This window comes from Macaca thibetana, chromosome 16 (assembly GCF_024542745.1).
Source record: "Macaca thibetana thibetana isolate TM-01 chromosome 16, ASM2454274v1, whole genome shotgun sequence".
NCBI classification, from domain to species: Eukaryota; Metazoa; Chordata; class Mammalia; order Primates; family Cercopithecidae; genus Macaca; species Macaca thibetana.
Window position 1 is genome coordinate 40574962 of NC_065593.1, and position 23237 is coordinate 40598198.

General features: G+C 37.2%; 1 protein-coding gene and 1 pseudogene across 2 annotated transcripts in view; both read right to left on the reverse strand.

Moving 5' to 3' along the window:
* LOC126939425 (40S ribosomal protein S17-like) overlaps positions 1-23237 on the reverse strand; it is a 670460-nt gene that overhangs the window by 535449 nt on the left and 111774 nt on the right. The window lies entirely within an intron of this gene.
* On the reverse strand, positions 374-23218 carry LOC126938295 (uncharacterized; annotated as a pseudogene).

The window sequence follows — 23237 nt, forward strand, 5'->3', positions numbered from 1 at the left end:
CCTGAAGACTTATATTCCAGAACTGAAATGAAGTTCACTCAGTCTTCTTTCTTCTTTGTCTGCAGTGCACCTGTTATTGCTTTCAGAACCAGCACCTTGCCAAAACTCCTTTCGAAAAATTTTGCTGATAAATTAAATTGTTCTCAATCCTCAATTCTCAACTGTTCTCTTATCAAAATGTATGAAGTAAGGTTGGTGCCTGTGATGACAACTCAAAGGCTCTAGAAGGAAAAAAAAAAAAAAAAAAAAGCTTTTTTTTTCAGGGTAGGTAGTTTTTCTTCATCATTCATCCTGAAAGCGAGTTTTTTCCTTTCTTCACTAATTAAATAGTTAGGACAACAATGATTATTCAACCAAAAAAAACACAGACCTGTCAAATTTTCTCTCCCTCACTTTCCATCAGTGTGGATTGTTGTGATTTCTGAGAAAGGAACAGATGCTTGCAGGGCTTGGGGATGGCGCTGGTTCTGAGAGGCTCCTCAGGGAGCCCTTCTATTGCGGTTAGTACCGCCACTTGTTCAGCAACTCCAATGAACCTAGATTTGAGGTGAGTTATGGATGAATCAGTGGGAAGGTTGTATTACTAAACCTGCCAACAAAGAGGGCAGGGCTAGCTCTTCTGTATTATTAAGTCAGTTTAATGGAAGAAATGTTAAATGAGGCTTTACCGATTTACTTTTAATGGTAAAAGGCATCCAAAACTTGGGAGAAAGATGCATTGAGTGCTCACCATTCTAAGGACAGAGCTAAGAAGGAGCCACAAATCTAGGGCCATATATACACCTCACCTTTATGAAAAGCCAGCTGAGTTTGCTCTCTTACCTTTCTGCCTTCAGGTCAAATAACAGAGAGGGGAAGAGCAAGAATCAGAGGTATTTGTGAGTAGGGATCTCATGGGTGGCTACATAGGTCATCCTTCCTTTAAAATCAAGTAATGGGACAAACTTAACAGAGAGGCATTTATAGAGACTGGGGGGACCTGTAATGGGAAAACTGGCATTGCAGCCTGTGCCTCCTACTAGGAATGGCAAGAATGCATGCATTTCTGAGGGGCAGATGAATGTCAGGTAGCAGGACCTCACCTCTGTGGGTGAGGGCCCACCCAAGAAGGCAGTGGTGTTGGCCCAAATCTTCCAACCAACAAAAGATGCTGGAAGTAACTGTGGTGCTAGAAGCTGAGGTGGAGTGAAAGAGATGGAGTCAAAGCCACAGCTCTTAGGTCAAGGAGGGTCTGAGACAGAGAAACAGCAAACACAAGATCGTAATCGTGAAGTTGATTAGGTGAAAACAATTATGATTTTTTTCCTCTATTCCCCCCATTGTGCTCCAACCCTGGAGAAGCTGGGACTACTGTGGGTTCCTTGAACCACAGGTCAAACCTGAAAGTGGAGACTGAAGTTTTAAACTTGATAGCAGTGAAATGTTAGTTTTTTTTAATTTTAAATTTTATCTTTTTTATTTTTTATTTAGGTTTTTTAAGTTCCAGGGTACATATGCAAGATGTGCAGGTTTGTTACATAGGTAAATGTGTGCCATGGTGACTTGCTGTACCTATCAACCTGTCACCTAGGTATTAAGCCCAACATACATCAGCTCTTTTCCGTAATTGGCTCCCACCCCAGACCTTCCCCAGCAGGCCCCAGTAAGTGTTCCCTTCTGCATGTCCATGTGTTCTCATTGTTCAGCTCCCACTTATAAGTGAGAACCTGTGGGGTTTGGTTTTCTATTCCTGTGTTAGTTCACTGAGGATAATGGCTTCCAGCTTCATCCATGTCCCTTCAAAGGACATGATCTCATTCTGTTGTATGGTTGCATAGCATCTCACACTAGTCAGAATGGCAATTACTAAAAAGTCAGGAAACAACAGATCCTGATGAGGTTGTGCAGAAATAAGAACACTTTTACACTGTTGGCGGGAATGTAAATTAGTTCAACCATTGTGGAAGACAGTGTGGTGACTCCTCAAAGATTTAGAACCAGAAATACCATTTGGCCTAGCAATCCCATTACTGAGTATATACCTAAAGGAATATAAATTATTCTCTTAAAAAGATACATGCACACATATGTTCAGTGCAGCACTATTCACAATAGCAAAGACATGGAATCAACCCAAATGTGCATCAATGATAGACTGGATAAAGAAAACATGGTACATATACACCATGGAATACCATGCAGTGAAATATTTTAATTGGAAATGACTGGGTAGTTCAGCTACCTGCCTGAGATGTCATGGTGGAACAGGAAAGGAAAATTAGACAGAGAATGGTTAAAGGAAGTGATTGGGAAAAAAACCCAAAAAACAAAAAACAAACAGCACTGTTCATGTTTGGATGCAAAGAATTCAGACTCTAAAAATTACATTAAGTATATCCTTAGGGCTTTCCTCTTTACTCCTTTGATATAAGAAAGGTGGCTGGGTGCTGTGGCTCAGGCCTGTAATTCCAACACTTTGGGAGGCCGAGGTGGGTGGATCACTTGAGGTCAGGAGTTTGAGACCAGCCTGGCCAGCATGGTGAAACCCCATCTCTACTAAAAAATACAAAAAATAAAAATATAAAAAGAAAGAAAAATTAGCTGCAGCGCCTGTAATCCTAGCTACTTGGGAGGCTGAGGCACAAGAATCGCTTGAACTCGGGAGGTGGAGGTTGCAGTGAGCTGAGATCTCACCACTGCACTCTAGCCTGGGAGACAGAGCGAGACTTTGTCTCAAAGAAAGGGAAAGGACTTACTGTTTATAGGTTTTTATGTATTGTAGCTCATTGATTTTAAAACTCAAGTTTCTGAAAACATGATGCCTCTTAAAATCAATGAGGCATCACGTTACTAATTATAACTTTAGTAACTCCTTTCTTTCTTAGCAATACATAAAATAATTGAATGTCATGTATTCAATAGTTTTTAGAACTGATTCTAAAAAAATTCTAAATGACATAAGGCAAAATATTTAAAATCAAATTTATTGATTCCAAATAAAATAAGGTATAATATTTCTGAGATGGATTTCAATATTCCAGTTTATAGATGTGGAAATACAACACTCATGCACCTTGCATCTGTCTGCATTTTAGGAGCAACCTTTCTGTACCCAGTGGTGTCAAGCTTTTTTTTGGTTGTTTTTTCAGCCTTTTGGGGGATTCTTGTGAGGACAAATCTTAGACTAATTCCCAGCTGCTATGGTCTGAATGTTTTTGTCCCCCACTACATTTATATATTCCAATCTTAATCCCCAAGGTGATAATATTAGAAGGTGAAGGTTTTGGGAGGTCATTAGGTCATGAGAACGAAGCCCTCATGAATGGGATTAGTGTCCTTATCAAAGACAGCCCAGAAAAGACCCCTGTTCTCTCCCCAGCATTAGGACACAGTAGGAAAGCACTGTCTATGAACCAGAGTGAGCCCTTACCAGACACTGAATATGCTGGTGACTTGATCTGGAAACTTTCAGCTTCCTGAACTGGGATAAATGAATATCTGCTGTTTATAACCAGTTTATGGTATTTTGTTGGAGCAATCTTAACCAACTGAGATACCAGCTACAGTTTTGTATGCTCGAGACCAGCAGCTCTTAAACTTTTTGGTCTTAGGAATCCTTTACACTCCTAAGATTTGTTGAGAACCTCAAATAACTTTCTTTATATGTGGAATATATTTACCAATTTTTGCTGTGTACAAAACTAAAGTTGAGGCATCTTTAAATCCCAAGAAAGCACAAGCACTTTAGCTGTTGGAGGAATGATGTCATTGCTCTCCTGTACCCTCTGGAAAGCTCCACTGTACACTTGTGAGAAAACAAGACCAATAAAAAGACAAATAATGCCTTTTTTTTTTTTTTAATTACAAAAATGGTTTTTGCTTCAGAAACCTTGAAAGAGTCTTGGGCATCTCCAGGAGCATCCCTTGGGCGTGACTGGAGCACACTTTGAGAACTGCCATTCTAAAACTTTTCTTCTCCCTTTCTCAGCTGTGAAGAGGTTGGAGTTGAGTTTCTTTGGCAGTTTTTTCATGAACAGAATGAGCATTTGTCACAACATACACAATGTACATTGCAGGACATCCTCTGTCAGTCAAAAACACAACCCAATTAGCTTTTCATGATGTAAACTTCCCAAATCAATTGGCCTGAAATTTTAAATATTGGTCATTCCCAAGGCTTAGGAAGAAAAAAACCCAGGGTATTATCTCTAATATACCACAATTGACATATGCAGACATACTCGGAATGGAGCCATGGGCTATCCCTCCACTAAGAGTCACAGTTATGGTTAAAAAGGATTTTAAAATATGAGAGACATTATAATTCACCTAGTTAAATTCCTTTAACTTTTAGAAAAGGTAACTAAACCCTGAAGGGGTGAAATGTCCATGATTGTGAGGCCTCCCCAGCCATGTGGAACTGTGAATCAATTAAACCTCTTCCCTTTATAAATTACCCAGTCTCAGATATGTCTTTATTAGCAGCGTGAGAACAGACTAATATAATGAATTCTATATGCAAACTGAGCGACCATCTCATGGACATACTCAAAAGCTCATTCAGTTTCACTTTACAGCATATTTAACAGAATCACTCAACTTTCATCATCATTTGAAACAGAACATTTTTTTGGAGTCAAAATAATAGTGTCTCACCATACTAGTTGTGTGTTCTTGGAGAAGTTAATTAAATGATCTGAGCTTCAGTTCCACAGCTCCAAAGTGTTGCTCAAAACACCTATCCCAAGAGCTGTTTTAAAGATAAATTAAAAACAAAAATAAAGAATGGTTTCTGGGCCAGGAGCGGTGGCTCACACCTGTAATCCCAGCACTTTGGGAGGCTGAAGCAGGCGGATCATGAGGTCAGGAGATCGAGACCATCTTGGCTAACAAGGTGAAACCCCGTCTCTACTAAGAATACAAAAAATTAGCCAGGCATGGTGGCAGGCGCCTGTAATCCCAGCTACCTGGGAGGCTGGGGCAGAAGAATGGCATGAACCCAGGAGGCAGAGTTTGCAGTGAGCTAAGATTGCATCACTGCACTACAGCCTGGGCGACTGAGCGAGACTCCAACTCAGAAAAAAAAAAGAGTGGTTTCTAGCATATCAATGGATTTGATTTTGATAAACATAAGTTACTTCCCCTTTTGCAGAGAGACCAGCTGTATATCACAGAAGAGGTAGCTTAAGTTGTATTTCTAATAAGATGTCATTCAACTAGTTTATCCCTTCCATAGTTTCTCCTGTACAGAATATTCAGGTATCGCATGAATCCTCGTATGTTAATATTCTCCTTATTTGAATGAAATATACAGATTCAATTCCAGTGCCGGTTGTGCAACTGCCTACATAGAGAGTAGGACTACATGGGTTTCCATGATACTCAGTCTGTAATTTTGTGTGTTGCATTTTCTCTGCACTTAATTGTGCATCTCTTAGTTTCATTTCAAAAGCAAAATGCAACACAAAACAAACAAAAACCAGTGTGACCATATTATCTTCCAACTCTCCTCCTCACATGAGAAGGGGAATAGAGAAGAGAAAAACCAATCTCCCCACACCACTGAGGACTCTTGAAGCAAAGCATGCCTAGTACAAGAAGGGATTGCTCATCACTATCCTCGGTACTTTCTAATCAACAGCATGTTCTTGACCTTGCCCTTCTTAGAGTGGAAAAAAAAAAAAAAAATCCCTAAAGTAATTCAGAACTATGTCACTTCAGTCTTGTCATATAACTAATTTTGATTCTGGGATCAGAATCCTTAAATGCTCGACACCATTGGCATTAAAATCTTCAAGATTTGGAACTCTGGAATCCTCTTGTCCTTTCCAGTTGTGGACCTGCACTTCCTCTAATCACTCAGTTGGCTAATGATCCCTTTCCAGCAGGTGTAAATGAGTTTTCACACTCCAACCTGGCTTTTGTCAAGCCTTTATTGTAAGTAGCTAATGAGTGCTATTGCTCTGAGTTTTCTCCTGCGAAAGAAGGGTATGTCTAACTAGTGATATAATGACAAGTGCACGCTAATGTTATTCTGTTCAGTGGTGCTGAAGAGCACTGAGAATTTAAGAAAGATGAATCTCTCAAACAAAGGCAGGCTAAAAACATATTAAGCAGAGCTGTGCTGACAGCCTAATTCCATTACTTCTACGCGATCTTGAATCCACTCAAGCATAGCGAAGATACTTTGGAGGTAAGAGGCAAGGAGGCAGTATCCTCATTAAAAATATGAGCAGAGCCTGAAGGCAAGCCCAGCATGGTAAATTAGCCTGGCTGGTGAGGAGAATCCAAGAAGACAAAATTGATCAGACTAAACGTTGTGACTTCAGCATTTCAGGGCACGGACAAGTGCATAGATTTGACATCCTGCCAAATAGGACTGCAGATGAATAATCTTCTCCAGGACTCTTGATGTTCTTTCTGCTCACCTCTCCCTGAACAATGGCTTTTTATTTTGATGACAAACTCCCAGAGCTTTGAAAAGTGCTAAGCCCAACAAAACAGTTTTATTTTCTTTGCCGTTAGTGTGTGATAGCCGTGTTTCAAGTGTGATAGCATGCATTTTAAACAATACAGGTAGTATTTTTGAAAAGAAAGCAGCTGTTACAATTTCCTGTGATTGTTATAAATAACCTAACACACAAATTGTTCCCATCATTCAGTATTGAATGGCAGGGATTGGATGCTATAGCATTTCTCTTTTCTTGTTGGAAAGTAAAGTTTCTCATGTAACTTAGAGTTTTCCCTATGTTTTTTCAAACATGTCTAGTATTGGTTTCTTGTGTCCTCCAGACAAAGAATATGCTTTGTTGCTCTGTGTATACCCTGTACTGGCTGGCACAGTACAACTAATAACTCATTGTTGTTAGGTGAATAACTAGATGAATAAATAATGAACGAATGAAATGATAGTTAATCTAAAAGTGAGTGAAAGCAGAAAATCTTATAAAATTACAGATACGTGTCTTGTTTTGTTTTAACCAAAAAGGATATTATTTGAAAGTCCTTTGATATAGAGTCAAGGGCTTCTCTTTAAGTATGTTAAACCCAACAGAGTTCTTTATTTTCTTTCTTGCATAAACCATGTCAATTACGCATCTTTCACAGTTTACAGTTTTGGAATCTTTAAAGGTAAGTAAAAACTTAAAGACACATGCAAAGCAATTTGAAGAAAGAGTTATTTTAGATTTCCATGATTTCCCTTCAAAATGTTTTACAGCTTCCTTCCTATATTAATTCAACAACAGTTTTTATGGTGTTTTATTAGTTCCCTATTGCTGCTGTTGCAGATGACTACGTACCTCATAGTTTAAAGCAAAACAAATTTATACCTTATAGTTCTGGAGACCAGAAATCTGAAATGGATCCCAATGGGCTAAAATCCAGGTGTCAGCAGGGCTGTATTCCTTTTTAGAGGCCTTGGAGGAGAATGCATTTTTTTTTTTTTTTTTTTGCTAGCTCTAGAGGAATCCTGCATTCTTTAATTCCTGACCGGCTTCTTTCACCAAAGACAGCAACGGCCAGTTGAGTTTTTCTCATATTGCATCACTCTGACTGACACAAAGGTTCGCCTCTTTCATTTTAAAGAACGCTTGTTATTATATTGGGCCTATCCAGATAACCAGGATAACATCCCCATTTTTAAAGTCAACTGATTAGCAACTTTCATTACAGCTTCAATCTTCTGTTACATGTTGCCATGCAGCAAAATATACTCATAGGTTTTGGAGATCAGCGTGTGAACATCTATAAGGGAGCATTGTTCTGCCTACTACAGCTGTTTTAAGCTATTACAAGGCATACAATTTATTTGTAATAGATAAAACAGCTTTCTTTTCATAATCATAGTTTATTCATTTATATAAATTTAATTCCATATAGTAACCACAACTACAAATACAGCTTTCATATATACATATATTTATTTATAAACAATTAACTTAGGAAAGCAAAATCTTATCTGGTAGGTGAGACATTTGTAATTGGTTGCCTTATTTAATATTGTTCCTCACTAATAGAATCTCAAAATTGTTTGGGAGTAACAGTATAGCCTTACTGTGGGCAATTACTAGTCTAAGTTAAATTACAATCTTGGTCCCCATTTCCATAGCTTTTTTTGGTGCTAAAGTTGGCTGCAGAAAGACTCATTCACTTTTGGCCAATGAAATCTAAAGAAAAAACTCTTTCAGAGGCTTTTGTAGAAGCTATAGTTTTTCTGATTTAACAACAACAACAACAACAAACTCACAACAATGTGATTGGCAATATTTGAACCCTTTTTTCTCCTACTTCTTTCCTTCTATAATGAGAAAGACATGGAAACAATAGTTGGAGTTTCAGCAGCCCTTTTATTGTGTGAGGAAGAGGTCAATGCAATCTCATGTCTTTGCCGTGGCATATTGAGTTACTCAACTCTAACTGCATAATTCTGACTTCTTGTAAAATGAGAAAAATTAATTCTCTAAGGTTTTCTGCTTCTCTCAGCCAAATATATTACCAGTTGAGCTAATAGATGCAAAAGTGCATGAACACAGTACAGAACTGCCTACTAGCTATGAGTATTCAATGTGTTGTGAGCATCAGTGAATAAAACTTACAAAGGGAAGGGAAGGCAAGAGTTAATCGGGAGAGCTGGTTAAACAGAGGTCACTTAAGGGACAGTCTACTATTTACTGAATGTATGCTTACAAAAAGTGACATATGGTATGGCATAGTTGTCTTTCATGTCAAGATTACATGTATATGACTGGAAAATATCATTTAATCTAGTTAAATCCTACTATTAAAAACCGAGTAAGATGTTTGTTTTGGTTAAATACAGCCTTAATGAGATTTCTAGATGTCCTGAATACTGCCTCTCTAATCTTACCACCTGCCACTCCCCTACCTCTTCATTCAGTGACCTGAGATTGCTGAACTCTGTGTTTTCTACCAAATGCCCCATGCTGGCTCATAATAACATGCCTTTGGATGCATTGTTTCCTCTTCCCAGAATACCCCTTCTTCCCTTGACCACATAAAAAACACCTGTTTTTCCTTTCAAACACTTTTCAAGTTATCCTTTTCATGATAATCTCTTCTTAATTCCAAGATCCAGCACTCTCAGTCTGCCTCCCAATAGAGCAAATCTATAAATCACTGTTGAGCTACCTTCAAATCTGGTGCACAATTTTACTACTAACCTTGTACACATCTCTTATGTGCCTGTCTCCTCTACTTCCCAAAGGTTGGGATCATACCTGGTCTATTCATATTTGTAACAGCAGCATCTAACAGAGATCCTTATATGTAATAGCCCCTCAATACATTTTTAACCAAATTAAATTCTGACCTAATCAAACATATTATTTGAAAAGTTAGATTCACGAGTAAGATAAATTAAGTGGCAATTACTAATTATCCAAAAATACTTTCTCTTTAACAAAAATATTTTCTTCCTTCCTTTTTTCCTAACAAGGTAGTACAGTATATCAGGACTTGCTCTGAAGTCAATTTGCTTGACTTAACCCTTGCCTAAGATACTCACAAGTTTACAAGCTTGGGAAAGTTATTTAGGCTTTCTAACCTTAGTTTCCTACCCCTCCATAATAGAGATTAAAGTAATTTGCTCCACAGAGTTATCAGGAGATTATAAAAGCTAACCAATGTGTATATGTATATATGTAGCACAATGACAGTCACCGAGTTAGTGTCAATATTATATTCCCCCAATTCCATCTCAGTGAACTTGTCCATTTGGAAACCTCCCAGATGACCTTACCCAGGTAAAATTTCTTGGGCCTCATAATTTATCTGTATTCTGACAGTTACATTGTCTTAAATAATTATTTGTGCATATAAATTGCATCCCTTACCTACATAGAATAGTCAGCAAGATCATGGACTCTGGACCCAGAACATCTGAGTCCTACACTTTTCTGCCACTTAAGAGCTATGTGATGCTGGGAAAGTTAATCAATCTTTTTGTAGCTTAGGTTTTTCATTTGTAAAATAAAGATAATAATGCCTATTGAATGCCTGTTCAATAAGATTGTTGAGATTACTAAATGTGTAAATATATAGTAGTGTCTAGCATATCACAAGAGCTCAGTAAATAATATCATTAATATTCATAATAATGTAAATTATAACCTCCTCGATGGCATAGCTCCCCTATCTCACAGATGTTTGCGTCTTCTGCATTCTCTATTGGTTGTTCAATAAATGTTTAAAAGTGAACACGTGGATAGATGAATGAAGGCACTGGCTGTATTAATTGCGGTCTACCTGCTTCAGCACCTGGGTAGCAGTTTTAAACTTAGGAGACTGTACCTAAATCATTTTTCTTGCATCATGTGATACTGATGATGCAGAACCATAAGATAAGGTGAAACTATTACTCTAATTAAGCAGAAGGTATATTTTCCAAATTAATTTTTTTCCTCAGTGTTATTAATGCAATAAAATTATATTTAACTGGAATTCGTAGGATTTAGAGAAACAACAGCATGTAGCTTCTCCTAAAGCCCTGTGATAAATCTTTAGCAGGTACAACTTCTTTTCTAACTCAAAAGAGGAATGGGAAAGTTAAAGGGCTTGATTCTAGGCTCTTGGAATCAAGCGGTTAAAGTGTTTAGTAGCTGCATAGTACTCATCTGGGGATTACTCTCATGAGCACGGGATAGACTAGCTGCATAAGTCTAATGTAGGCATTTCTGCTGGCAAGACTAAGGACTCTCTCAGCATGACAGATTGGGTCTTTCCAACCCAAGAGGCCTTTCCAGGTTGGCATTTGGCCGCTCATCATATAGTTACCCAGGTTCTGGTCATATTGACTTCTGGCAATGTTATGTTCTTTCAGTCTTTTTCTCTAACGAATGACCTCATATTCCTCCTTCAAAAATAAACTCAATATGCACCTCTTCTGTCACTCTCCTCAACTCCTTCCCTCTACAATCTAGGTACTCGCTCTCTTTCTCCTGTGTAGTAGGTTAATGATTTATTCATGTGTTTTCTTCTGGTAAGTATGATGTGTCACTTATCTTCCTTCCCTAAACATCTCCCACATTTTTTTCTGGTAGTCCCCAAGGGAGCTTTAAGGAGACCTAAGCTCAATGGACATCAGTATTTGCCCAGATTCACATAGCAAGTGAATATAAAAATAATACTGGAAATTAGTGAGTGTTTTCTGGGTCAGGGACCTTGCTAAGAGGTTTATGTAGATGGTTTCATTTAAGTCTCATTTAAAAATGAAGAGAATGGGCTCAGAGAGTTGTGGTAATTTTCCCAGCCTTAGCGACAGGGCACTGAATGACAATCCAGGTCTCAGAACTCAGGACCCACTCAGGTGCTCCTTCTTAGTGCTACCTTATGGCCCCCTCATTTCCACTCACACCTCTTTCTCCTATTTCTGAACTATGTCATTCTTTATAACTCCTAGTTCATCAAGAGACATATCAAAGATGCTAAATATGTACATATTGATGATTGGATAGCTAATGCCTCCACATCACTTAGAAGCCTTTATTGATACCTCATTTAACAGTATATTTCTCCTAGGAGCTATGAAATTTGTGGTCCATTTGGAAACAACATAAATATCAGTGAGTGGATATCAGATAGAATAGACTGTGGCATTTAAAATGATGTTAACCGAAGTCCTATTGTAACATGGGAAAAATATGTTTTCAGCAAAAAATCCCCAAACAGTAGCAAAAAAAGCCTAGGATTTAAAATTGTATGTATCATATGACCTGAACTATCATAACTTATACTTCTAAATTAAAAGCTATTGATTCTGTCTGGTACGAATATAATAATCAGCTCATCTATGTATATAACTTTATAACTAGTAGAAAAATTTTAATTTGAAGATGTATGTAGAAAGCAAGTGTCCATATGAAATTCTAATGATGTCTAAAAAATAAGTGGAAGGGGTGACAGTCTTTTATCAATGCCTAATTGCATAGGAGAAGTCTGATTAATTTTATTGATCTCTAGCTAAGTCAGAAAGATTTAAAACCCTGTAAGGCTTTTATAATAGCATAACAACTGCAGCTTTTTAGGACACCTAAAATTAGGTCACATGGAAATACATAATTCTCAAATATGGTTTCTGACTATGCATGATTAAAGTCTTCATTTATACTGTTAACAACTGATTTCTCTGGCCAGTTTTTTCAAGAGTTGCTCACCCTTTTGCAGAGAAAAGATTACAGTTTTAGCTGATAGAGGAATAAACTAGGGACTTCCTCAGGAAGTTGCTTGTATTTACGTAATTTTTAAGCCTCTGGATTGGAATACCTACCTATAAGTGTTATATCCATTTAGCAATATGACCTCTACTTATCTTTTCAAGAGAATTTAAATAGCTTTGATCAAAGCAGTATTCCTATCTTGTTGAATTTCCTCACACATGTTTTTAAGAACTGCTATAGGATATCAGAAAGAGATTATATTTCAGAGTTAGAATCAAACTATCATACAACTCTCTTCATCAAATCCAGGGATTAAATATGCCTGCAGAACAAAAAGCACACACAGTGATGCACACTGCCTGTATTATCAGCAAGATATGGATGTCTTATTTACCTTAGTTTCTAAAAATAATTGCCTACTTTAAGATTCCAGATGTCTGAAGAAATCTTAACTCTTTGGATACTCAAATTAATTTTTTCAATTTAAATAATTATGATTCAAAGTATAGTCAACCTCCTTACCTTACTGAATAAAAATACTGAATATAATTTCTATTTTCCAAAAAATGTACAGTCAACATTATAGTCATTGGATACTTTATGGTATACTAACAGACACAATCCCTCAGGGACTTCCGAAATATATGTACAACCTCTTGATAAAATGGTCCCAACTGCAGCAATTTTCATCTTACTTGGTATCTGATTTTGAGCATTCTTCTGCTTCATCATTTACTCACACATAGACTGCTAGCATCACTTACTATTGACAATTTATCTCATCACAGCAGTCTCTATTCCTGTTAATCTGTGTCCCCGTTGGCTAGGGAACACAAAGTAAGAGTAATCGAGTTCTGGATGATGAACTTGGCATTCTCTAGAGTAAACTGCATGGACTTGAATGTACAGGCTTTAGAACATTGGTCGTAGTGTTTCTGTGTGTGTGTGTGCGTGTGTGTGTGTAAATGTGTATTTGCATGTACCTATATTTGCTTCCTGGCCATGTTCCAGTTAGAAGAGTTTGTTCAGTAATGTGACCTTCTTATAAATGACAATAATATATGGAGGTGATTAAAAATTTTTACAGATTATTTTTTGAAAGTAGTAAGATATAGTATTCAATATTTTGATTCTGGTAGAACGAAACACACACACATCACACACATATACACACACACATACATGCACACATATATATATGAGGTTGTTATATATAATTTGTTTATCAAGGAAATAGAAATGAGTAAGAATCTATTCACCTATTCACTTATTTATAGCTAGGGTGAAAATGTAGTGAGGGACATGGGGTCACTAAGATACCTTCCCAGACTAAGCAACCAAGAAACTCAAAGATGGAAACATGGGTGTTCCACTAACACTACTTCTATTTTGTAGGAGGAAAACTGATAATTTGAGATTTGGGTTCAAAGTCTTTTCTTGCTGATAGATGCCACCTTTGTGTTTGATTAAGTGTGTTTTTGAAGTGGGCAGTTTCAATTAAACTTTCCAAAGTTTTCCAGAACATTTTTTTGTAAACCCTTTTCTTCTGATAACTTAGAATTCAGACAACAGCCACCCCTGATATAGTTTGCAACATGTCTTCGAGAAGAAACTGTCTGCAAGGAGGATCTGATATCTCTCATCATCTTCTGTCAGAGAGGGGCTGGCTCACTCAGTCAAAAATAGTTAAGATTACCTCTTTGAATTTTCATTTCTTCCTGAGCCGCTGAGTGAATCCAGAGAACTTCAGCCCTGTCAGGCCATGTTTACTACTCAAGGAACCGGTTGGACGTGTTCCTCAAAATGTAGATCCTTTCTCTTCATGAGGACACACTGCAGCGTAATATACTTCTTTAAGTCTTCAGCTGGTTTAATGGTTCAAGATATCTATGTAATGAAAAAGAGTCACCTGGTAATGGCAATTCATATAGCTGCATGTGATGTGTGCTCATTCTGTTACAGCAAGACACTACATAATGTAGTGATACATCTATGTACCTGCTTATCCCATGATAGACCGAATGTTTGTGTCTCTCCCAAAATTTAAATTGGGACTCTAACCCTGAATGTGATGGTGTTTGAATATAAGGCCTTTTGGAGGTAATAAGGGTTACAAGAGGTCATGAGAGTAGAACATTCATGATGGGATTAGTGCCCTTGCAAGAGACCTGAGAGCTTATTCTCTCTGTCCCCACATGTATACACAAAGAAGAGGACATGTGTGCACACAGTGACATGGTGGTCCACCTGCAAACCAAAAGAAGAGGCCTCAAGATAAAGCTTACCTTGCCAGCACCTTGATCTTGGACTTTTAGCCTCCAGAACTGTGACAAATCAATTTCTGTTAAGTCACCCAGTCTATGATACTTTGTTATGGCAGCTCGAGTTAAGAATTTAGATGGTCAGCTCCTTGAAGACAGTGATTGAATCTTATTTCTCCTTGTATATCTAAGGTAGTGGTTCAGAACCCTGACTGCACATCAGAGAGTATTTAGAATAAACCAGCATCTTGTTCTTACTCCAGACAAATGGAACCTGAGTCTCTGAGGTGGGGCCAAATCTGATTCTAAGGTGGAGTCATATCTCAGAGAATCAGATTCATGTTTATTTTAAATTATAGTCTATCTTTATATTTAATTATATTTATATTCAATTATATCTGTATAATTTATATAAAATTATTAAAATATTTATAATTATAATTTATATTTATAAATATAAATTTAAATTTATACTTATAATTTTAAAATGATATATGTATGGCTTATAAATATTATATTATGTATATTTATAGTTTATAAATTATAAATATAATTAATATAAATTATGATACATAAATATAAATTATCATACTTTTAATATATAAATTATAATTATAATGACATATAAAATTATTTTAAAATTATTATGTATTATAATTATATGTATGTTTATTATAATACATATTAAATATATTATAATTTATAATACTTTACAGAACTGTGACATATATACATATATTCAACATATATTTGAACACATATTCAATCATACTGTATTAATTGAGTGTATATTATACTTTAAATTTAATTTTATTTATGAAATACCACCCAATTTATTCTGATGTGCAAAGATGGGAACAATTGCTCTAGTAACTAACCTAGTACCCATCATTATGCAGGTACTCCCTTCACTCTTTGGGAATAAGCCATTATTCAGAAAAGAAACTGGAAATCAAAAGATTTGATTATTTTAGTTACAAATACTTTTCAGTTTGGGAGCAAATGTCAAAACGTATTTGTATTGTTACATGTATTTTATGTGGCATCTTTCTTTTTTATTTAATGTGGCATCTTATATACAAATTGATTATGCACATATGATTAAACTCAGTATTAGTAAAGATTCAGAAATTTAAGATTTTTTTTAACTAATGAAGTCAATGTATAAAGAACAGCAAGCACAACAGGCCCACATATGAGGAATCTTTGTCATTAGGAAGTAAATCATGTGCATATCTTTGCATGTACTCAGATTCAAACTCCTTGAGAACACAGAACATTTTTTTATCACAAATAAAAATATCAGCCTCTGTGGTCCTGATCACATTTTGCTTTATAACTCCCATAAAATTTGCAAATCTGCCATTCTCCCAATGTACCCATTGGCATTTATAGTTCCCATGATTTGAATGATGTGTGCCCTGAACAATTAAAGTCAAGGAAGAGATTCAACAATTTTCACTGAGTGCCTCCAATTACTGAGGTTCCTTAGCATAAAATGTCATATTTAATTCTCACAACTACCCTGCAAGCTAGATGTCATTATCTTTATTTTTCAGTTGAGGAAAACTGGGCTCAAAAGATCTACCAACTTGCTAAAAGTCTCACTGTAAGGAGGAAATTTGATTTTTAGCTCATGTTTTTGGCTTTCATCTGAGTCCTCTTGCTATTATTGCATGGCAACCTCCTTAGGCCAGAAGTCTGATAGCAAAGAATGAAAGATGCATCAAGCGTCCATCCAGGCAACCATTTTCCCTTTATGGGGCAATACCTGTGATGTCCTTGACTAAAAACCTTTTGGGGAAAAACAAATCTTGGCTAACACAAGGTATTAGGAGATGGGAAAGATGTTGGACAGTAGGCATAGAACAGTCTTGGAGAGGCTGCCTTTGAAACAGTGCAGTGTAGACAATGTGGTGTAGACAATGCAGTGTAGGCAATGTGATGTAAACATTATAGAAAAGTCCAGCTTTTTCTGTGGGCCAGAATGTGGTGCTGGTGAGGGTTTAGACCTTTGAAATTCACTAAGGTCTGCATAGAATTACTCTCCAAAAACTGTTTCTCACACATCAGTACGTGAAAGAATCATCTGGGTGGATAATGATGAACGGTAGATTCCTGGGCTTATCCCTAGACACTGAGCTTCAGTACTCTAGAAGTTGTAGACTTATCCAGTTAATAAGAAAAAAAGGATACTGGAGATCATATGGTGCAAAACAGTGCTCTGTAGGATGCCCACGGTGACACTCATAACCTCAGTAAACTACCATCAGCTCACTAAGATGCTGCTTATGAGCTCCTCGTGTATTTAAATCATGTGATTCATGCCACAAATGTCGGACAGAACTTGACACATAGGAAGCTCTCTGTACATTTTAGCTATAAATTTACAAGATGTAAAAACTAAATCCCACACATGAAGATATATCAGCCAAGATCACACTCCAAGGTCAAGGAAGAGCTAGTATTGTTTTTAATGCTAATTAGCTTATTTTTCACTTTTGTCAATTTCTCCCAATTCTGGCTCCTAAATTTGAATGTTGACATTTGTCCTGATGTTACTAATTACCCGATAATAAATGAGGAATGTTTAATAGACAATAAAATGCACCCTTTTTCAAATTCATGGGTGTCGCTATTCTTTCTCTCAGGCTCAATTATTTCACTGTTTTTATAGACACCACAAAGAATATAGCCATATCAAATAATAATTTACACTTACGCTCTTTGACACACAAGTCAGCCCCTGAAATAATGGTAAGTCATATGTAGATAAGTGAGTGGATCATCTGACATGCCCACAACCCTTACAGAAGAGACTGTGAACTGGAAAGATGGCTCTGAATATGTCCTCTGACAAGTTGTCTCTGAGCTGAAAGAGGACAATTTACGACATACATGCAAAGCATCTCAGGCAGGAAGCAGAACAGGGGCATAATCTTCCATAAAGAAGGGAGGCTACTGATTTCTTGAAGAATAGGCAGAAGGACAAACTACCTGCCGACTGCCAGGGCTCTTTTGCAATTCAGAAGATGACTGTAGCTTGGTTTATAATGAGTTTTTCAGGGAAGCAGTGTAGAGCTACTCTCTGGAACTTTGCAATATTAGTCTAGCCCTCAACCAGCTTTAAAAATGATAAATCTTTGTCCCTGAAATAGCATCTTTTATGTTTAATTTATTTTCTTTAGCTTGAACAAAGCCTCCCTATTTATTTTCTCTGGCTCCAGGGGTTAATAATTTATTTTCTTCAGCCACAAGAAGGTCGTCTTCATTTGTTTTCCATAGATCAAGGAAGAAACTTCTTAGATGCAGATCAAATGGTAGCACTGACTATAGATGCTGAGGGACAGAGAAAGTATGAAAGTTTATTCCTCCATCCTTGTTATGCAGTTTTCTACATTTGACAGCACACATTAGGTTTAATTGTGTGTAGTGATGTAGGCAGATACAATTACGGATTTCTGTGACAATGTAATAAATTGCCACTTGTTCTGAAGATTCTGTGGTGGTATGCTAGAGCTGGCTCACACTGACTTGTGAAAGTTGATCATATGCACCTGTTCCCACTTTCACATTCAGTGGTATCATGTTGAAATCAGCCATTATGGGAGCATTTACACCACAGAAATTGGCAGATGTCATAAATTAGATCATTCTTTTGTCAGAGAGTTAATTATTAAACATGTAGTAGCACAATACTGTCTCTCTCAACATACACGTGCAGGTGTAAATCTAATATAATTGAACACCTTTATTCTGTTTCTATATGCAGCAGAGGTTAAAGTCATAGTTGTCTTCATGGAAATTTTGTTTTTGTATTTAGTCAGTAACCCAGAAGTATTGACTCAGAAACTGATATCAGTCATGAAGTGTATAGACTTTGCTCCTCTCTCTGGTCTTTAATTGGCCCATTTTATATTTGTCTTTAGTTACTAAGATTTAAGGAACTTCTGAATAGTAGGCACGTAAATTTATTGTTCTATCTTAAAATATCTTTATTTGTTTAGCACAAATGTCTCCAAACATCCATTCAGCAGAGAATCCCCAAATCCATCTATTTTTTTTAATCCTCTCCATATTGTTTCCTTCCTGGCAACCACCCCAGCTTCCACGGCAACCTCAGACAGGAAGATAAGATCTTCAGAGGCTGATAAACAATAGTTGTATTTATTGCTGAAATGAAATAAAGTATATTTTTTAGGAGAAATAAAAACTTCCAGTAATATTTGCCTTGCAGATGTGTCTAGAAAACTTAAATTTCATTTCCAACTAGAATATTAAGAAGAAAGAGACCAAATTTGACAAGTGACTTATAACCATGTCACTTATCAGAGAGAGTTGAATGAATGGAAATACTCAGATGACATGTAGATGTCAATTCAGTGTCTCTCTAACCATAATAAGCTGGATATGGGAAACGTATTCAAAAGTGATATAGATTGTGCTAGAAAACTGGGACAATAGTTGGGAATGTTTATCTACACCTTTTTTTTCCCCCTGAGATGGAGTTTCCCTCATGATGCCCAGGCTAGAGTGCAATGGCACAGTCTTGGCTCGCTGCAACCTCTGCCTCCTGGGTTTAAGTGATTCTCTTGCCTCAGCCTCCCAAGTAGCTGGGATTACAGGTGTGCATCACCATGCCCAGCTAATTTTTGTATTTTTTGTGGAGATGGGGTTTCACAATGTTGGCCAGGCTGGCCTCAAACTCCTGACCTCAAGTGATCCACTGCCTTAGCCTCTCAAAGTGCTGGGATTACAGGTGTGAGCCACTGCGCCTGGCTAACACTTCCTAAGTGAACAGAGACTTTGGCATTATTTAATTCTTGCTAAATATTAGCAAAAAAAGAACCACCTTAAAAAATAAAATTACCCTCTTAACAAACATAATGTTAAAATGGAAAGTCTGTGGATTTGCTATAAGTAGTGAATATTACCCAATATTAGTAAGAGTTTAAGTGGATGGACACCGTCATGTATTGCTGATAGGTGACAGATATTGTGGCAATGCACACCAAAATCTTAAACATTGGTATACTTTTGGACTTTATTCTGTGGATTTTATCCTAAGGGAGAGGATTAGTATACATGAAGATTTAGATGTAGAGCTATTGACCGAAACATTTTAGGACATCAAAGGCGGGAATAATATATGTGTCAAAAAATATTCAACCATTCAATAATATAATTATTAATTGACATGATGCTACTTATGAGCTGTTTGGAGTTCAGCAGCATAGATCCCTCTGAGTCTGTTTCTCATTTGTAAAATGAGTAAAATACTAACAGTTAATATTTATACAGTGCTGATTGTATGCAGCCACAATTCTAAGTATTTTGCATATATTAACTCATTTGCTCACTACAGTATTTTACATATAAGTATTTATAAATATTTTATGTATATTAACTCATTTATGCACTAAACTTTATGAGGTGAGTAGTTGTACCCGAAGCTCTTAGAGAATGAGATAATTGCCTAACATGACAAAGCTAGCGAGTGGCCTAGCTGGGCTGCTAACTCAACCCATCTGGCTCTGCCTCCTTCTTATGCTGCTAACTTTCCCTAAGTATCCCCTTAGGGAAGGAGTACATCACATAACTGGAAGGAGTACATGAGATAAGACTACAGAATGTCCAATATTTAGTAAGCGCTCAATAGTACTTTTCATTTTAAAAAAAAAGCAAAGCTAGTATGAACTAGTTGAAAACCTAGTCAAGTCTAAAGACAGAGATCATAGGCAATAAGATTTGAGTAAATTAGAAAGTTCTTCTACTAATTATGTAATTTAGATTCATAAACTGCCCCTGCACAGCTCTCCTAGACAGACTTGGAATTATCTTAGATATGACATAAAGCCTTGCTACAGCTCTTGTGTTGCAAAACTTTTGAGGAATAGAAAGCAAGAACAGAAATGACTAGAGTACCAGAAAGAGGGGGAAAAAGCGAACTGCTGCATAGCTGAGGCTAAAAGAATTGTACTTGAAGAAATTACAGAGCCATTGGCTGTTTTCTATGAAAAGCGAAACAGCAGCCAGGGAGACAAATCAAAGATGCCCATGAGTAGGAATTGCCGGATGTTGCTGATTCACTGGAGGCAACCCGAGAAGTTCCAGAGCAGAATCAGGAAATCGGGTGTTAGGGATTGATTTCTCCATATCTCAGCACTACTACACTATTTGATACAGTGTGGCTATTCCATAACTGCTGAAAAAAGAAAAGAAAAATGAGGCCAAGGTAATTATGTTGCGCAACTATTCTCTATTGAGCTTTTACTAATATATAAGTCTTGATCTGACAATAGTACTTGACAAACATTAAATTTGTAACTTAAACTTCTTGGGCATAATAGAAACTCTTTAAATTATTCACATATTATGTTACTTGGGTCCTAGATGGATCTTACTCAACTTGATCTTTATTTAAATCGAAAGTTTTGATGTGTACCTACACAAAGACATTTTATTTATTTATTTATTTATTTATTTATTTATTTATTTAGAGACAGTTTCACTCTTGTTGCCCAGGCTGGAGTGCAATGGCATGATCTTGGCTTACTGCAACCTCCACCTTCCAGGTTCAAACGATTCTCCTGCCTCTGTCTCCCCTCTAGGTGGGATTACAGGCAGGCAACACCATGCCCAGCTAATTTTGTATTTTTGGTAGCGACGGGGTTTCTCCATGTTGGTCAGGCTGATTACAAACTCCCGACCTCGGGTGATCCACCTGCCTCAGCCTACCAAAGTGCTGGAATTACAGGTGTGAGCCACCATGCCTGGCCCATTTTAATTTTTTAATGATCACAGAGGCCACGTTTTTTTAAATTGACAACTCAGTCTCTACATACATACAGTATTGCACAAATTATAAGTGGATCAACAATTATATTAATGATACAAACTCATGAGCATTTACATAAAACTACCACTCTAAGTTTTGGTGCGTTTTACACCAACTACTTTAGTAAATAAAAGAAACATAAAGAAACTCAGCTACTTGAATTCATGAGAATCAGCTTTCTAAAAAAGCATATATGTCATCTCATAGAATACTTAATATGTCAAACTCAGGAAAATCAGAAACTAGGAACACTTTTAAAGAAAAGTTGGTGATAAAAATGTTAGGTTAAAATATTGTTTAAGAACTTTAGCACCTGGACTGAGTAAACAGGAAGTATTTGTATACCAGGAATTTTAAGAAAAGCTCCTCATGTTCTCCTTTGCAATTAGGACCACATTCCAAAAGCATAATTCTGGGTTGCTACAATATTTTCTCTTCTACAAACCACTGTTTCAAAGATTAAGGAAACAAGATGATAATTCACATAAAAGAGTTTTAAAGTATCCTTCCCACTCAAAATAAAAATAATATGATCTCCATCAAATTTTAAAGAAATTCTATCAAAATGTTGATCAGATAAAGAAGTCAGAACATTTGCCTTCACTGATTGACTCAGAGGGCAGAGCATGTATGTCACCTACAAGGTAGGGGAGATGGGGGTAAAGCCCCTGCCCTCCGCCTGTGGCATGGGGGGGTGGACAGGAGCCCTTTGACTTCCCTGGGGTTTTGCTTCCTCACACAGAGAATTGAGGGAGGTGGGCTAGATGGCTTTTAAGAGACTCCTCAACTAAAAGAATCAAAGTCAGCTTGAGATCTCATCTCTGAGCAGACATACAGGGTGGTAAACGAAACAGATTAAAAAACAGGTAGATGAAGTCTTTCTTACCTTTTGATACCATCACTCAGCAGTAATCTGTACTCCAGTTGAAGAAAATCCTTTCCTGGTGCTGTTAAAGGGTCCACAACAAGGCATCTGACAGTGAATTTTTGATAAAAACGTAAAAAGGCTATGTTAAGTTTGGGTGGAAAAATAATGTACCACTATGTTACTACCACCAGTCAGGACGTCTGATTTTAGGAGTCGCCAATCTGGATGGGAGAAATGCTGAAGGAGATGCATGTTCAAGCCATTCAATAGAGATCTAATGAGTGCACACGGTTCAGGAAATGGATAAACAGATGCCCAGGAAAGCAACTTTGAAGAAACTGGTTCTAAAACAAATGATGCAAGAGGGTTAAATGATCCAAAGAGAAAGATAGTGTCTTACTTTCCGTCCCCTACAGAGAATATAAATATCGTTTATTCTGGAATCTAACTTACTGGCTTCATTTTCAAAATGCATCACTTTATTTTCCTTACAAGGCAGCTGCAAGTTAAGCACATGACAGTCACATGATTTTCTCAGTGAGCCCCAAGGTTTCCACTAGCTTTCCTGGAGCCTATGGCCAGAAGAGTCTGGAGATGTCAAATATTAACTTACTCCACAGTCGCAAGTTCCTTTCATGTTGGGTTATTGAACACAACTCATTGGATAATTTGTCTTCAACATAGTCCACTTCTGTTCCTAAAAGTGTTAGCTGTGCTTTCTTGTCATGAATACTCTGACTCCTATAACTCCATCAGAATCTCCTTTTGTCTTCGTATATTCTAGGGTACAAGAAACGCCATTACAGCCCCTGGTTTGGACACCAACTTTTACACCTACGAGCTCAGGCTTATCTTTAAGGAATTGTTTTTTATCTTGTTTACTGCTGAAAGTGTCAGGGTGAGGGCGCCCGGTGGGCTGCAGCTTCCTCTTGCGCAAAGCCCGGACAGTTGCCCAGGCTAAGGAAGCGACGTCTTTGCCATCCCTGCGTCCCAGTGCCTTGGGCTGGAGCTGCACTGCCTCAGCCTCTCTCCATGGACACGGCAGTATGTTGACACAAAGGCATTTTGTACATACACATAGATTTTTCCATGGCATAATTCAGCCCTAAAAAAAA